The sequence below is a fragment of the Mus caroli genome, unplaced genomic scaffold (genome assembly GCF_978045245.1).
Source record: "Mus caroli unplaced genomic scaffold, Mus_caroli_1 scaffold_4, whole genome shotgun sequence".
Classification (NCBI taxonomy): Eukaryota; Metazoa; Chordata; class Mammalia; order Rodentia; family Muridae; genus Mus; species Mus caroli.
Genome location: NW_028227259.1, coordinates 142498324 through 142513542, shown reverse-complemented (window position 1 = coordinate 142513542; position 15219 = coordinate 142498324). Strand labels below are relative to the sequence as shown.

The 15219-nt window shown below is 44.2% G+C and overlaps 2 pseudogenes; one reads left to right on the top strand and one right to left on the bottom strand.

Moving 5' to 3' along the window:
* The first annotated feature begins 2110 nt into the window (after window positions 1-2110).
* LOC147005393 (small nucleolar RNA SNORA48) lies at window positions 2111-2245 on the top strand (annotated as a pseudogene).
* Window positions 2246-12468: 10223 nt separating this feature from the next.
* Window positions 12469-12595, bottom strand: LOC147005392 (U4 spliceosomal RNA; annotated as a pseudogene).
* Window positions 12596-15219: the final 2624 nt, after the last annotated feature.

Genomic DNA, 15219 nt, shown 5'->3' with positions numbered 1-15219 from the left:
AAGGATTTGGAGGGCCATTTTGCAATCTTTGGAACCTTCTCTTAATATCTGAGGAAGATTAGGATATGAGATATGTATGTATGGGCTGGAGAGATGGCTCAGTGGTTAAGAGCACCGACTGCTCTTCCAAAGGTCCTGAGTTCAAATCCCAGCAACCACATGGTGGCTCACAACCATCTGTAATGAGATCTGATGTCCTCTTCTGGTACATCTGAAGACAGCTACAGTGTACTTAGATATAATAATAAATAAATCTTTAAAAAAATATGTATGTACATATAATTCTCCAGCCTCGGTCATTGGATCTAAGTTTATGTACTTATGAAGTGCCACTGCAAAGCAGTTTATAAAAGGTTTTCATCAGTCCTGTGAGAGATTGCTTGAATTTTGTTTATTTATTTAATGTATTTATTTTAAATGGACAGGGCCATCACTCAAGACATGTTATATCTGAGACAGAGAATCAGTTCCAGCACTCGTGTCTCAGATCAGTTCTATCAGGGATCTTTTCCTCACCATGGCTTGATCCTGATCCATAGGCAGAAGACAAAGCAAGCATGGCATGGTCTTTTGAAATCTCAAAACCCACTTCTATATCTCACTTCCTCCAACCTTCCTGTTGCTGATACCCTTGAATACAGTTCCTCATGTTGTTGTGACCCTCCCCCCACCATAAAATTATTTTCGTTGCCACTTCCTAGCTGCGATTTTGCTACTGTTATGAATCATAATGTAAATATCTGTGTTTTCTGATGGTCTTAGGTGTCCTCTGTGAAAGTGTCCTTCATCCCCTAAAGGGGTTGTAGTGGCTATTTTTGGTTGTCAACTTGACTATATTTGGAATGAACTACAATCCAGAATTGGAAGGCTCACCAGTGACCCTTATCTGGAGGCTGGGAGATAGAAGTTTCTGATCTGGATCTTGGTATGGAGATCTTGAGGCATAGTGGCTATGGATTCCAGAAGATTAAATCTCTGAGTTCAAGGTCATCTGGGATTAAAGGTGTGGTGCAACACACCTTTAATCTGGGCTACACCTTCTGCTGGAGACTATATAAGGACATTGGAAGAAGGGAGTCTTGCTCGTGCTCCCTTGCCTGCTTGTTGTGTGGGACTGAATAACTGCTAGATCCTTGGACTTCCATTCACAGCTACTACTGAACCATTGTTGGGAATTGGACTGCAGACTGTAAGTCATCAATAAATTCTTTTACTCTATAGAGACTATCCATAAGGTGTGTGACTCTAGAGAACCCTAACTAATACAGGGGTCTTGACCCAAGGTTGAGACCACTCTGCTAGTCCCTCTCAGCGTCACTCTCTGGTGACTGAGCTTTCAAATATAGGAGCCTCTGTGAGCCATTCTTATTCAAAGCAACACTGCCTGGTTGCTCAGACCTGCAATGCCTGCACTAGGATGAGGGCAGGAGGATCAGAAACTCGGGTTATCTGCAACTACATAGTAACTTTGAGGCCAGACTGGGCTACAAGTAAACCTGCCTACTATGAAGGAAGACCCGCAGTCCCAAGATTGTAAAAGCCAGAGTTTGGGAGTGCTTTCTCTCCATGACTGAACTGCTGCACTCATGAGGGCTGCCACTGGGCGTGACTGCACAAGTCCTAGATAAGATCAAGCTGGCCAACGTTCTAACGTGGGAATGACTTACCTACCCTTAGCTGAGGAGCTTCAGAGAGCTAATGGGTGTGGAAGGAGGAAGAGTCCAGTTTTTTAAGGTAGCTCACACACCGTAGAATATATTAGCAATAAAAACTGTACTCAGTGGGATATTTAAAAGAAAAAGAGACACAATACTGAAAAGAGCTGAGAAGGTGGAGATGGACCTGGGAGGAGTTAGGGAAAGGAGTAGGGGGGCAAACCCATTACAGACATGTATGAGACTATCAATAATAGTAAGAAAAATACTCCCCACACATGCATGCATGAAAATAAATTAATATATTTCCAAAAATTAAAAGAATTACTGTCTCAAAAAGCAAAGCAATAGCAAACCAGAAAATGGCAATTAAATTCTAGTGTCATGACCACCAAGCTCTATTAAGATGGCAGCAATTTTTTACACATGTTTCAAACTCATGTAAAACCAAACTACACCTTTGGCAATGGACAAAGAGACACCTTGGTTATGGTGTTCTTATAGCTGCCAGGGGCAGAACAGATGACCTGTTCATCCTAGCTTGATGCCTCACTTGATAGCCAAAGTTGTTTTATGCCTAGGACACATAAAAGTCAAATCAAATCCAGGCAGCACAGCACAGGAGGAGGAAGACAGACAGAGACAGAGTTCTGCCATGCAACAGAATATGAGCAGGGAAAGATACCCACAGCCCACAAACCTGCTCTCTGTCCCACAGGCTGGGGGTTGGGGTTGGGATAGAGCATAAACACATAGAACCCTGTCTACCATCACACAGTGCAGCCCAGGGGCAGGAAGACAGAGACCTGGGGAAGCCATGACACTCACAGACCTGCCCTCTGGTCCATGCCACAAACTGACCATAGACATTTATGTGCTGCCACACCAAGTAACACAGATGTAGGACGTCATCAAGGGGACAGCCATGTGGGCAGCCTGCAGTGAGAGCTATCACAGTGTATTGAGTATGTGGTAGTCAGACGTTAAAGAAAGCGAGTGGAACAGATTAAGAATTATGAAGAGTGATAGAACTGGAGACTCGAAGGTGGAGAGGAGGAACCTGTTGTAAATGGCCATCCCTGTCACCGGGAGCCATGAGGAGGTTCTAGCCTGAGCTGCTGCCAAGGGTCTGGGTCAGTGGCTACACAGTAGCAGGGGTAGGTGTCAATGTCTGTGGATCATATTACCACTAGAGAACATGGGAATGTCCCTGATTGGAGCAGCCACCAGAGACCACATGGATGGCCAAAGGCTGTGCAGAAGACTTTTGTCCTTCACTGGCTGCGGTGCTCAGGAGAGCCAGGGTCTGCTCTTCTTCCCAGGCAGCACAGTGGAGCAGATCCTGGTGGCAGGTGTATGGGTAAGCCAGTCCCTAGGGCTTAAATATGGGAGAGCTGCCACCAACACACACCTGTCTGCCATGGGGTGGCACAGGCCCTGCTTTGCTACCTCCAACAGTCAGTAAAGCTGCCCACAGGGTCATGAGGGTGAGAGGGATAGCCCTGCTCCTTAAGGCTGCAGCACTCAGGAGGGCAGGCCTTGTGCCTCGCCTGAGCAGCACAGTAGAGTTGGCCCTGGTGGTGGGGGTGTGAGTGAAGGAGACCTGTCCCAGCTCCTCACAGGCTGCACCACACTTGGGAAAGTGGGCCCTGCACCTTTACTGGGCAGCACAGAGGAGCTGGCTCAAGAGGTGTGGGTGCAGATGGATAGGCCAAGGGCATGTGAGCAGGAGGGCTGACCCTGACTCCTGTCAATGGCAGCATTGGGTGACCTAGCCAAAGCAGTGCTGGACCACATGCCCTAGAGGTGCAGATAAGGGAGAGCTGGCCTGCCAACCAGCTCAGCTACCACCCAGGCTCGGATCTAGGGCTCTGAGTTGGCCCATCCCAAAATCTCTATCATCTGTGAGTGGTTAGGACATGTGAAAGGGCCAGTCCTCCTGATCCAAAGCTTCAGGATCTCCATGGCACGGGGCAGCAACAGGATAACCTGGAGGAGTCCGAGTGAGGATACAATATTGATGGTGTCACAGAAGAAGCCACGGGTCTCTAACCAGACTGTAATTGTAATTGTAATGAACGTTTGCAAGTGAAGTGTGGACAGAGGAGCACACTGTGGACCATTGTGACATATTACACCTTCCAGGATGAGATGTTTTCTATGCTTTCATTCTTCGTTGTGTGTTTGCATGGTTTTTATTTCAGGAGGAGGTTGCAAAGGTGAAGGACAGATGTGAGGAACAAGGAGATGACTGAGATTAGGGTGCATGATGGGAAACTCACAAAGAATCAATAAAGGTTTAAAAAAAAAAAACTAATTACTTCCTTGATTGTTCTCCCATGATTATGTTTGTGATCTTCCTGTAAGTTTTATATTACCCATATTACAATAGACACACACACTCTGTCTTTCCTTGGTCTCAACATATAAATAGGTGATATCATATTGTGTATCTCTCCTACTGCAACTAGCTTTAAATATTATAATAATAATTATTATTATTAGTGTGTGTGTGTGTGTGTGTGTGTGCATGAATATCTGTCACAGCATGTAAGTGTCAGAGGACAACTTTTGGGTGACAGTTCACCCTCGGACCTTGTCAAAGCCAGATCTCTCCCTCTCTCTGTAGTGTGCTACAGGTTAGGTACCCTGCGAACTTCTGGGTGATTCTCTATGATAAGTTATTTCTCAACACTGGTGAAGTGAGCCAATTCAAGCCAGATTAAAATATATAGAAGCAGGTTTATTGGGAAACTGCTCTTGGGTAGGAGATTTTACTGGCTCCAAAGAAGGAGGCCAGAGAAGTCACCATGGGGAAGGAGAGAGAGGAGAGTAGGAAGATGGTGCAAGCAGAGAGAGGGAGAAAAGAGAGAGAATAGGTAGGGGGAGGCTTGAGGAGACCAAAATGTCTGGATTATATAGGGAAGAGCCTTCAGGAGAAGGGCAGCCCAGTCCCTGGGCTGGAGAGTTCAGGGTTGGGAGGCAGGCATGCACTGAGTGGTGCCAGGAGACCCTGGAGGGCAGGTCTGCTGTGGTGTGTGAAATAGGTACCACAGTTCCTGTCCCTGGGTCTGAAATCACATACTTTCTGCTTCTCCATTCCTCTGTAGAAGTACAGCATTGCAGATGGGAGCCACTGCATGCAACTTTTGGGGGTGTTTTTTGTTTTGTATTTTGTTTTTTTGAGACAGGGTTTCTCTGTGTAGCCCTGGCTGTCCTGGAACTCACTCTGTAGACCAGGCTGGCCTTGAACTCAAAAGTCCGCCTGCCTCTGCCTCCCGAGTTCTGGGATTAAAGGTGTGTGCCACCACGCCCGGCTTGTTTGTTTGTTTGTTTTGTTTGTTTTTGTTTTGTTTTTTGGTGCATGCAACTTTTTTACACTGTTCTAGCTAGTCACTTCACACTGTCAGGCTTGTCTAGTTTTTACCTGCCACAAAACTTGCTTTTTCCCAACTTGTTCTAAGATTTCTGTTCATTGACATATGTAGTTCTGGTTTGAGTCATTTAACATGAGAACTGTTTTCCATTATATTAATGTGTCAAAATTTATTTCTCTTTCTTTTCTCCATAGCATTTCAGTTGTTTCTGAATTTTCAGTGTAGAAATAGCTAATGTTGCATCTTAAAAGATAATTTTTTTTTTTTACTTTATGTTAGGTGTATGAGTGTTTTGCTTGAATGGATATATGTGCATCCCATGCATGCTTGGTGTCTGCAGTGATCAGAAGAGGGCATTGAATGAATTTTCTAAAACTGGAATTACAGAGGGTTATAAACCACCATGGGGATGCTGGGAATTGAACCCAGGTCTTCTGCAAAAGCAACAAGTAGTCTTAACCTCTGAGCCACCTCTTCAAATCCAAGACTTTATCTTACCGAGTCTATCTGAATCTGATGACTCGGGCCTGTCAAAATGGATCAGTTTGTAAAAGTTATTGCCACCAAACCAGAGGACCTCAATTCAGTCTCCAGGACCTACGTGATGGCAGCAGAGAACTGATTCTCACGAGTTGTTCTCTGCCCTCCCCACAAGTGCCCCGCCCCCAAGGATGCACAACTGAATACACAAATATAATTTTTTTTTATTTTTTTTAAAGATTTATTTATTATATGTAAGTACACTGTAGCTGTATGTAAGTACAGCTACAGTACAGCTACATCTCGCCAGCCCCTGTATTCATTTTTTTAAAAAAGTTATATTTGTGGGCTGGTGAGATGGCTCAGCGGGTAAGAGCACTGACTGCTCTTCCGAAGGTCCAGAGTTCAACTCCCAGCAACCACATGGTGGCTCACAACCATCTGTAATGGGATCTGATGCCCTCTTCTGGTGACTATGAAGGCAGCTACAGTGTACTTATGTATAGTAATAAATAAATAAATCTTTAAAAAATAAAATAAAAAAATTTTAAAAATGAATACAATGGTTTCTGTGGGAAAATGTGCTGCTGACTATCTGCTGCTGAACGGCAAGATTGGATCTCCCCTTTCCCGTCTGTCATCTGAACCTGGGGCTGGAGAGATGACTCAGCAGTGAAGACAACTTTTGCAGATGACCTGAGTTCAATTCCCAGTCCCTACAGCAGGTGGCTCAACTTGCCTGTAACTCCAGCTATAGGAGCCTCTAACAAGACTGAGCCTCTGGCTTCCATATGCACCTGTGCTCACATGCACATATAAAGTATAGACACAAACACATAATTAAAATAACAAAAATAAAAGGAAACTAAAGCTCTTCTGTCATTGTTTGTTTGTTGTTTTGTTTTGTTTTGTTTTGTTTGTTGTTTTGTTTTGTTTGAGACAGGGTTTTTTTTCTGTGTAGCCCTGGCTGTCCTGGAACCCATTCTGTAGATCAGGCTGGTCTCGAACTCAGAGATCCACCAACCTCTGCCTCCTGAGTGGTGAGATTAAAAGTGTGCATCATTGCCCAACAGGAAACCATTGCTTTTATAAAATGTGACCAAAGTAACTTTCTAGGATTTAAACAAACAAACAAACAAACAGGAAAGTAAAAAGGATGCAACAGAAATGCCTACCTTTGCCAGGCATGGTGGCACACGCCTTTGATCCCAGCACTCGGGAGGCAGAGGCAGACGGATTTCTGAGTTCGAGGCCAGCCTGATCTACAGAGTGAGTTCCAGGACAGCCAGGGATATACAGAGAAACCCTGTCTTGAGAAAAAGAAAAGAAAAAAGAAAGAAAGAAATGCCTACCTTGGAACTGGAGCATCAGGGATAGGGCACAGCCTAATTAAATAGGCTGGGGATGTGGCCCAATGGACAAGATGCTTGCCCAGCATGCACAGAGCCTTGTTGAACCCTAGAACTGCATAGGTAGGTTTGTGATGTAGTAACCCATGCCTACAATCACAGCACTTGGGAGGTGCAGGCAGGAAAATCAGAAGAGGTTTGAGGCTCATTCTTAGCTACAAAGATAGTTTGATGTTGGCCTGGACTGTGCTAAAAACAAAAGAACTAGGACAACTTTAGCTTGATGAGGACATTAGCTTCTCTAGGGTTACACTTGTAAGCAGCTCCATTCACCACCCACCTCCACCCTCACCTTCTGCACACCTATTTTATTTTATTATTTTCTTGTTTCATTATTTTATTTCTGAGACAAGGTTTCATTGTGTAGCCCTGGTTAGCCTGGAACTCAATATATAGATCAGGCTAGCCTGGAACTCACTAAGCTCTACTTGCCTCTGTTTCCTGGATGCTGAGATTAAAGATTGGCATCACTATACCCAGCAGACACATTTTTAAAAATTATTTATTTGATTCTCCTCTTTCTGTGCCCCATCTCGTGTGTGTGTGTGTGTGTGTGTGAAATATGTATGAAGTATGTATGTGCATTTATGAGAGTGTGTATGTATGGTGTGGGTGGTATGTGTGTATGTGGGAGGAGTGTATGTAGTGTATGTGTGTATATGTGTGTGGGGATTGTGTGTATATGTGGGGGGATTGTGTGTATGTGTGTGTTGTATGTATGTATGTATGTATGTATATGGGAGTGTGTGCATATGGTATGTATGTATGGGTGTATGTTGTACATATGTATGTATATGGGAATGTGTGTTGTATGTATGTATGTATTTATGTGGGAGTATGTATATGTGGTGTGTGGAGCATGTATGTGTGTGTTGTGTAGTGTATGTATGTGTAGTGTGTGTGTGAGAAGTGTGTGTGTGTGTGTTGTATGTACGTGTATATGTGGGAATGTATGTATGTGGTGTATGTGTGGGTGTTGTGGGTGTGTGTTGTATGTATGTACTTGTTAACATAAATGTGTGCACATTTGAGGATGTGGAGCCCAGAGGCAGATTTTTGGGTGTCTTCCCACCTTGATGTTTTGAGGTAGAGCCTCTCACCTGACTAAGCATTCTGGCTAATGAGCTTGAGGTGTGTGTTTCAGCCCCCCTCCCTACAAACTGCTGGGGTTACAAGGAGCTGGAACCCCAGAACTTTATACCAAACACCCAATTCTTCAATACAGAGCACTCAGTGAACCAAATAATTCCTACAGTAAAAACCCATCTACCAGAACCTCTATTTTGGGTAGGTAGCAGTCTAGAAACAGCACGTCCTTTGCAAAGTGTCCTTACAGCCCTACCAGGCTGGGACAGGACAAGTCTGCCTCTGCTTCAGTGCTCAGCCTAATTCATATCCAAGGTCCAGGGAACAGACACTTCTCAGGTAGTCTTGCTGAGTATGCCACCTTGAACTACACAGAACTATAATCCCAGCCCACGGGAGTCTGAGGTTCTATGGTCTGGAGTTCAGGGTGATTCTCAAGAAATAGAAGGAGATGGGGGCAAGCCTGGGATACATCAAACTCTGTCTCAAAAGGCTAAGCAACAACAACAAAAGGTAGGAAATAAAGATACACATCAATAATACACCAAAAACATGGACCAAGAAAAAAAAATGATTTGTCAGGAAGACTATAAATTCCAGGTTAGGCTGGCTATAGTATGTGCCACAACAACACAGTAGTATTTGTCTAGCTTAAAGCCCTGTGGCTCCGAATGGTACTATGACCTCCCACTTTGTTAAGGTGAGGGATGTAGTTCAGTTTATAGAGTGTTTGCCTAGCATACAAAATTGCCTTAGGTCTGACACCCAGCACCACATAGAGTGGCTAGATGGCATTGACATTCCAACCTTCAGGAGCAGGGGCAGAAGGAGAAGGATCAAAGTTCAAGGCCATGCTGGGTGTGGTGATCCAGAGTGCCTTTGCCTGCCCCTACTCCAATCAACCCATTTCCACTAGGTCTCAGGGTTTCTATCCCATGGTAATGAAATACCATGATCAAAAGCAACTTGAAGAGGAAAGGGTGATAGTGTTACTAGAATTTCTGGAAATTTCTACTGGAATTGTCTCATATTACCAGAGAAATTGGGGCACCCATTGGGGCTCTGCTTCTTCATCACTGAGGGAAGTCAATTTAAGACAGGAACCTGAGCCAGACGTGGTGGCACATGCCTTTAATCTCATCACTTGGGAGGCAGAGGCAGGCAGATTTCTGAGTCCGAGGCCAGCCTGGTCTACAGAGTGAGTTCCAGGACAGCCAGGGCTACACAGAGAAACCCTGTCTTGAAAACAACAACAACAACAACAAAAAACCAGACAGGAACCTAGAGGTAGAAACTGAAGCAACAGCTGTGGAGAAACACTGCTCTCTAGTTTTCTCACCGTGGCTTGCTCATGCTGCGTTCTTACACCCTCCAAGGCTTGCACTGCCCCAGTAGGCTGGGTCCTTCCACATCAACCACTAATCAAGAAAATGCAGTACAGACTTATCTATAGGCAAATCATATGGAGGCATTTTCTCAATGGAGAGTCCCTTTTCGGAAATGACTCTAGCTTGCATCAAGTTGATATAAAGTTACCCAAAACACACCTTATACTAACATCTAGGACTTTTTTGTTTTTAATTCACTATACCTGTTTATTTGACTTCAAAAGACTGTATAGGCAAATAGAGCATACAATACTACTCATGTGTCTGGCTCATTACAGAATTTCAGCTCACCTATGCTGTGCCAACTGGTAGAGTTTCTTACATATTTAGGTCTGAATAATAATAATCTGTTGTATCTTCTTGTTGTTGTTGTTGTTTAGACAGGGTTTCTCTGTGTAGCCCTGGCAGTCCTGGAACTTGCTCTATAGACCAGGCTGGCCTTGAACTTAGAGATACACCTGCTTCTCAGCCTCCTGAATGCTGAGATTAAAGGTGAGTGCCACTGCCACCTGGCTTATTTCTTTCTTTATAGGTTGTGGACATGTAGGTTGATTCGATACCTTAGCTATATTAAGTAGTCAGTGCATATATCTATTCAACATATTGATTTTGTTTCCTTTTGCTATATGTATAATACTGGAATCATAGCATCTTTTTAAAAAAATTATGATACTTTACTTTTATTATTTTTACTTATGTATATATGTGCACATCTATTTGTGACTGTAAGAGAAATGCCCCTGGAGACCAGAGAGGGCATCAGATTTTCCCCTACAGCTGAAGTTACACACAGTTGAGAGCCACTTAATGTGGGTGCCAGAATCTGAACTCCAGTCCTCTGTAAGAGCAGCAAGCACTATTCACTGTTGGGCCATCTCTTCAGACCCCATATGGTAGTTTTGGTCTTAATATTTTAGGGAAACCTCAACTGCTTTCCATAATAACTCCACTAAATTTACATCGTCATCAGCAGCTGCAAGGATTGCGTTTTCCTCACAGTCTCATAGCACCCATCACTTGTCTTTTATAGTTAACAGTCTGTTCATAGTTAATAGGAGCTGGTGAAATGGCTAAGAGCACTGGCTGCTCCTCCAGAGGAACTGGGATCGACTCCGAGCACCCGCTGGGATCTGGCGCCCTCTTCTGGCCTCACTTTGCTACAAACTTGCAGACAGAACACTCCTACGAATAAAATAATAAACCTAAAGAGATGATCCCCATTTTTGCAACTGTGGGAGAGCTTGGGTGTGCATTTCCCTAGTGATCAGTGATATGGAACACTTTTCCTAGCTATTGTCATTTACATTATATTGGTAAGTTGTCATAAGCTGTTTGAGCTCATGGAGAACCTGGCTCTGAACTCAAACTTGTACCCTCATCCCTACCTCCACCCCCTGTTTCAGACACGAGCATGTTTGTCTCAAAAGTATTTTGCAAAGAGTAGGGATGGGCTGGCCTTCCAACTCTGACAGAGAGGGAATAGTGTCAAGGATCTAGAAGTCTGGATCATGGCAAACATGGCACTGGCAGGCCTTGCCCTTCCCCTTTCCCCTTCCCCCCTTTCCCACTTTCCCCTTCCCCCCTTCTCTTTTTCCCCCACCCCCCACTCCTGCTAAACCATAGATAACAGATAACATTCCTAAAGCAGGCCACTAAGGTCCCTTATGTGGCCCCACCCCAGCTCACAAGCCCCCTTTCTCCCAGTCCCATTTAACCCTGAAGATCTTTCCCACGTCAATTCTCCTTGCTTTTCCAGGAGACAGCCTTGGCAATTTGAAATCAGTCTTTTTCCCTTTTCACCCACAGAGAGGCTATTTTGTATTCTTTACCGAGTTCATTTTCAGGATTAGTAAAGTTACCAGTCTCCGTATCGACCTTATCTATGATTGAAGGTTTTAATTTCATACTAAAAGAGCTCCAAGTCAAAATCGTATTTAAAAAAAAGTCTATTTATTTTATGTGCATTGATATTTTGCCTGCAATTATATCTGTGAGGGTCCGAGATCCCTTGAAACTGGAGTTACAGACAGTTCTGAGCTGCCGTGTAGGTGCTGGGAATTGAACCCAGGTCCCCTGAAAGAGCAGTCAGTGCTCTCAACCACTGAGCCATTTCTCCAGCTTCCAAAATTGTTATTTTTAAGGTTCAAACCAAACAGGGATAAAACTGCAAAATCCTAACATTATATAAGCTACTAACTATTAAAGATATTAAGATATACAAGTTAACTGAAATTGCTTTTGGTGACACATCCACTCCTGGCAGCACCCCTAACCTCTAAAGAAGATGATGGGCACAGGAGAACCTCCAGCTAGAGCTTGCTTTAAATGTGGCAAAGCTGGATGGACATTGGACTATAAACCATCCCTCACCTCTACTGCTTGCAGCACACTGTCCAAACGGTGGACAAGCCGGACACTGGGGAGTTGATCACTCTACTTTGCCTAGACAGATGTGACAGTTCCCCCACCCCCCACCCCTCAAGTTTCTTACTCCACAGGAAAGTCTGTCAGATCTTCTAGGCCTGACTGGCAAAGACTCACACTGCCATGGGACCTCTGCCCCTCACCAACCATGGAGGAACCTAGGGTGATTGTTCAGGTGGCTGGGAAGTCTGCCGTCATTTTTAACAGATATGGAAGCTGTTTGTCTACACTTCCTGTTTACTCGGGTGAAATGTATCCTTCTCGGGTCTCGGATGGGATTCATGACTAATGAGAGCTCTGTTAGTTTAACAGTAGCAACCAAGGTTTCAGATGCCTTCTCAGTCCTCTTTATTTGTAAAAATCAGGCTTCAAGCCTCACTCTTCCAGAGCTGCTACTACTAGGTCTACACACAGTCTACTGTGTTACCAGACTCAGAAATCAGCTTTCCAGGTAACTTATTACCATTCCTTCACTTAAAGGAACTCCCTTTACAGTGACTGCTTCCAGTAATCAACCACCTGTGTACTGTGGTGAATCATTACATTAAAAAAAGAAAAAGATGTTAAGTTCAAGGTTTATGTAGGTCTGAGGAAATGAAAGTTTAAGTTGTGAGGGACCTAAGAAACTGTTTTAGGGTCTAAGAAGGTGTTTTAAGTAAGTTGTATAAATTTGAGTTATGAAGGTTGTTGGACTTGAAAGGTTAAATGGTGATTTTTAGCAATAATCGCACCTCAGATAAACCTCATTGGCTACGATTCTGCCACTGAACAAAGCTAAATGATCATTTTCAAAAAGTGATTTACGGCAGATAAAAGTGATTTACGGCAGATAAAAGAAATAAAAATGCTTCGTGTTCCTTTTCTTCACTCTGCTTCTGCTGTATTAAGACTTCCAAGGGTCACAGTTTTAGCATTGATCAAGGGAGTTCATTTGTAGTCGGCTGGCCTGATGCTGCTTGTATTCTAATGCTAGTTAGGTCCCTTAAAACTGCTTGCATGAGAGGGTCTGCTTAAAAGACACTGAAGGACCCTGCCCCCAGTTAATTCTGATTGGTAAATATAAATGCCAGCAGCCAATGGCTGGGGAGAAGAGACATAAGTTGTGTGTGTGTGTGTGTGTGTGTGTGTGTGTGTGTGTGTGTGTGTTTGTGTTAGGTTTCCCAGGTGGAACAAGGGGAGGGAGAAAGCTGCCATGCCTTAGGAGAGTGTGCAGGAAAGGGGAGAGGAGAGCTGCTATGGAAGAAGAAGAAGAAGAAGGAGAAGAAGAAGAAGGAGAAGGAGAAGGAGAAGGAGAAGGAGAAGAAGAAGAAGAAGAAGAAGAAGAAGGAGGAGGAGGAGGAGGAGGAGGAGGAGGATGGGGGGGCAGAGAAGAGCCACCATGTAAAAGAGCCAAGAGAAACATGGCCCAGAGGCTGCTCAATTGGGTCAAGAGCAGCCAAGATGGAACATAGAATTAAGTAAGCAATACTGGGGTTATGGATAGAAAGTCGATTCTAACAGCATGGAGGTTAGGCAGCTGCCCAGCTATGGTGCTGCTTAAGGCATATTAAAATATAAAGGCTGTGTGTGTGTGTGTCTTTTATCTGAAAATATAAATGGTGTAAGGCAGGAAGAAATCCATGCCAGGATCTATTAAAATATTCATATTACAAGTTCTGATAATATTATTATAGTCACAATCTCAAGGTTTTAAGTTTGCTGTGCTTGTCTTCTGAGTATAGACTTAAAAGTGTTTCTCATTGTGCTAAACCTATGCACGCTCAGTCTCCTGGACAGAGAAAAGGAGCCCCTCTGTCACAGTCTGTAGTCGTACTGAAAAGTGAAGACTAAGCAAACGTTGGCCCTTCTCCTTCATAGTATTCATGCTTTTAGCCCAAAATCATTCCACAAGCTTCCTCCATGACACAGAGCTGTGAGTCTACTGTCTTTTCTACATGGTGGGCCTCAGTACAGATTATAAACAGTGGTAATGCTAATATGCCTAGAACTTTTTAAAATGTATTTATTTTATGTATGTGAGTACACTGTCGCTTTCTTCAGACACACTGGAAGTGAGCATTGGATCCCATTACAGATAGTTGTGAACCTCCATGTGGTTGCCGGGAATTGAACTCAGGGCCTCTGGAAAAGCAGTCAGTGCTCTTTACCACTGAGCCATCTTTCCTGTCCATAAATTTCTTTTGTAAACTGAGAAAGGGGGTGGAGAGGGGGGGGAAGGAAAGAAAAGAAGAGAAAAGAAAAGAAAAGAAAAGAAAAGAAAAGAAAAGAAAAGAAAAGAAAAGAAAAGGATTTTTTTAAGCTTCAGGGAATTGACTTGACTCCACTTCTCATGTGTCAAATGGACTCTGGTTAACAACTCTTGTCAATAAAAGCCTAAGGTGCCCCACCTATTGACTATTCCAGATGGTGTTGTTTTGGGACTTGTCTCCCCCAACTACCAAGTCCATGGGCCTAAAAGTTTCAAATGTACAACTAAGAAAATATTTTTCTGTCTAAGCTCCTTCATTTTATCTTCTGCCCCATATGTGTGTGTGTGTGTGTGTGTGTGTATCCTGCCAGATCCAGGTGTTCCCTCAACATCTGCATCCAGGACAGCTTCAAACCAGCTAGCCGTAGGTTGTCTTGCCTCACAGACTGCGTCATCTAGGCCTGAACTTTCTTAGCCCCAGATAGTCCTACAGAGCCTGGACAGCAAGTGAAGCAGCCAGTTCTCCCAGGGCTTGACCAGCATTCCAATTTGCTTAGGGTCACCAAAAATAGTGTTGCCCAAGACAGCAGGAAGCAGTCTAAAGAACACGAGACTCTCCCTCCTTCCTGCCTCAACATCACCCCTTCCTAGTTCCTCATTTCTTTAATTAAACAAAAAAGGGAGGAATGGTACTATATAGGCAATCCCAATGGCCTGCTTTCGGGGACCTAGCAGCTGCTTACATCATAACCTTCTGCGGCCAGGGTCCCCAGATGTGTACTGGATTAAAGTGACTCCAGCCATCCCACCATCCCAGAGCTCTCTCAGCATTCTCTCTCTGTGTCTCCCTCTCCACCCCCCTACCCCTCCCTCTTTCCTTCTCTCCCTCTCTCTTCCTTCCTTCCTCTCTCCATCTCCCTCTCCTCCTCCCTCCCTTCTCTCTCTTTCTTCCTCTCTCTCCCTCTCTCCCTCTCCTCTTCCCTCCCTTCTTCCCCCCACACCCCCATGGTCTGCATGGTAACATTTCTGGCCTTGTTCTTTGAGACTGGTAAACCAGGCTAAGCACTGCCCCCAATAAACCTGCTTTTATACTTTTTAAATCTCATTTGATTTGGTTTATTACATTGGCAAAGATACTTATTACTGAGACAGAAACCTATTATGGCAGCAATCGCCCCTCCCTTCCTCCCGGTCTCGAGCCCACCCCACCCC